Source organism: Tupaia chinensis, unplaced genomic scaffold (assembly GCF_000334495.1).
Source record: "Tupaia chinensis unplaced genomic scaffold, TupChi_1.0 Scaffold000227_1, whole genome shotgun sequence".
NCBI classification, from domain to species: Eukaryota; Metazoa; Chordata; class Mammalia; order Scandentia; family Tupaiidae; genus Tupaia; species Tupaia belangeri.
Genome location: NW_006159702.1, coordinates 214,074 through 217,049, shown reverse-complemented (window position 1 = coordinate 217,049; position 2,976 = coordinate 214,074). Strand labels below are relative to the sequence as shown.

General features: G+C 47.7%; 1 pseudogene; it reads left to right on the top strand.

Annotated features, from left to right (window-relative positions):
* Positions 1-1,582: 1,582 nt before the first annotated feature.
* On the top strand, positions 1,583-2,610 carry LOC102475193 (glyceraldehyde-3-phosphate dehydrogenase-like; annotated as a pseudogene).
* Positions 2,611-2,976: the final 366 nt, after the last annotated feature.

Sequence of the window (2,976 nt, the reverse complement as noted above, 5' to 3'; positions counted from 1 at the left end):
AAAGAAAGAGAGAGAGGAAAAAAACACCAAAAAAAAAAAAAAAAAAAAAAAAAAAAAAAAAAAAAAAAAAAAAAAAAACAGACAAGAAACAAAGAAAAAGAAAAAATAATGAAGAGAAAAACTTTTAAATAAAACTGAAAAAAATTAATATTCAAAAAATTTCAATAAAACCCAAAAATTAGAAAACTGCGTGGCGCACTAGTGCGCCGCGCGAAATGGCTAGATCACAGGAGCCATGGAGCTGTCTCTTGCAGAAGGCCTGTTCTGTTCCCTTCCACAGGGGAGGAGGAGGAGAGGGAATTATTAACAAGATAAAGGGCTAGGAGGGGCCAACAGGCCCAGAAAGATGCCTCACCTTAAAAAAAAAAAAATTCTAAGAAACAAAAATTAAAAAAGAGAGGAGACAGAGAGACAGAGGTAGAGAGAGACAAAGACAGATACAGAGACAGGAGGCCTGAAAGGGATTGTACTACCACGTGAGTTTTGTATGCTGGAGGCCGAATTATCAGTGGGACCTCTTCATTTCTCCGTTTCCCTCAAAATAGCTAGATCGCAGGAGCCATGGAGCTGTCTCTTGCAGAAGGCCCCTGGGGGGGTGATTCTTACCTTCTGTCTCTCTGTCTCTCTCTCTGTCTTTCTGGCAAGCGCACGCACCCTATCGCAAAAACCTCTCTGGCCTTTTCTTCTGAAGCTCTTCTATTCCAGAGGCAAGAGCATAGCGGACAACCGGTGAAGCATAACGGGCACATCTTCTAAATCCTTCAGGTATTTGTTAAATGACACATTGATGTTATTTGGACTTTTCTGTATATTATATTTCACAATAAGATGGTGAAAACAAAAGTCAGGAGCTAACAGGAAATGCTCTGAGTTGTGGAGAAAGGATGGGAATCCAAGCAGATGGGGCATCCTCCAGGGGGATGTCACTATACGGCCATTATAAGCAGTGTCTGGAGGGGACGCCGGACCGGCCAACCCCAGCTTCCCGGCGAGGAAGGTGCCCAGCCTGCTCCAGCCATCCCAAGGTATGGGTGTGTGAGAGGTGCCTGCGGGTCACCCAGGGCACCTCCCCTTCATAAAATTTTGAACTTACGAAGAGCAGGGCATTTTGACATGGGTCTCTTCAACAGTCTTTGTGATAGGATAGAGAGCCCTGAAAATATCAGAATAGACCAAAGGAACACTATCTTTTTAAAAAAAAACTTTAGTTATTTTACATTTATTCACTGTATATCACTGCAGCATACAAAATGAGTTTTCCCATCCAGAACACACTGTGTATTGGCTCAGTCAAAGATATTACCGTACATGTTATCTTCAACAAATAACTTTCGACTTCTTGTTTCTTACATATTTTACTTTTTTCCTCCCCCTTGATTCCCTCCCTCTCACCCTCTGCCATTTCCCACCCTCCTCCCACACTGACTCTGGTGTCTATGGTTGCTTTCCATGTTTGTTTGTTTTTTCACATTTTATTGATTCATAAAAGGTCTTAATTAGACTAAATACTTTCAATAGTAAGTACAGTTAGGGCTCTCTGCTCCTTCCCATTCGACAGACAGCCGCGTCCTCCCAGTGCCAGCCGCGTCCAGGAGACATGATGGTGAAGGTTGGAGTAAACAGATTTGACCATATTGGGCACCTGGTCACCAGGGCTGCCTTCAACTCTGGCAAAGTGGATGTCGTGGCCATCAATGACCCCTTCATTGACTTGAACTACATGGTCTACATGTTCCAGTATGATTCCACCCATGGCAAGTTCAACGGCACCATCAAGGCTGAGAATGGGAAGTTGGTCATCAGCGGGAAGTCCATCACCATCTTCCAGGAGCGAGATCCCACCAACATCAAATAGGGTGATGCTGGTGCTCAGTATGTTGTGGAGTCCACCGGTGTCTTCACCACCATGGAGAAGGCTGGGGCTCACTTGAAGGGTGGGGCCAAGAGGGTCATCATCTCTGCCCCGTCTGCGGACGCCCCCATGTTTGTGATGGGCATGAACCACGAGAAGTACGACAACTCCCTGAAGATTGTCAGCAATGCCTCCTGCACCACCAGCTGCTTGGGCCCCTGGCCAAGGTCATCCACGACAACTTCGGCACCGTGGAGGGACTCATGACCACGGTCCCCGCCATCCCTGCCACCCAGAAGACTGTGGACGGCCCCTCCGGGAAGCTGTGGCGTGATGGCCATGAGGCTGCCCAGAACATCATCCCAGCATCGACCGGGGCTGCCAGGGCTATGGGCAAGGTCATCCCGGAACTGAATGGGAAGCTCACCGGCATGGCCTTCCGTGTCCCCACCCCCAACATGTTGGTCGTGGACCTGACCTGCTGCCTGGAGAAAGCTGCCAAATACGAGGACATCAAGAAGGTGGTGAAGCAGGCGTCACAGGGCCCCCTAAAGGGCATCCTGGGTTACACTGAGGACCAGGTCGTCTCCTGTGACTTCAACAGCAACACCCACTCCTCCACCTTTGATGCTGGGGCTGGCATTGCCCTCAATGACCACTTTGTCAAGCTCATTTCCTGGTGTGACAATGAATTTGGCTACAGCAACAGGGTGGTGGACCTCATGGTCCACATGGCCTCCAAGGAGTAGAGCTCCCGACCACCAGACCCAGCGTGAGCACGAGGACGAGGCCCTCAGCTGCTGGGGAGGTCCTGCTCCCACTCAGTCCCCACCACACTGAGAAGCTCCCCTCCTTGAAAGTTTCCATCCCAGACCCCTGCAGAAGGGAGGGGCTGAGGAGCCCTCCTTGTCACGAACCATCAATAAAGTACACTGATCAGCAAGAAAAAAAAAAAAAAAAGGTAAGTACAGTTAGTATAAACATATCTATGAACACATGTCTGACTTTAGGCATAAAACTTGCTGAGTAGTATGAACATATTATAAAGTAGCACCTCGCCGAGGCTTCATAGCTTACTGCGGTCATTAAGTAGGTACGTTTTTAATTTTTTGTTTGTTTTTTAT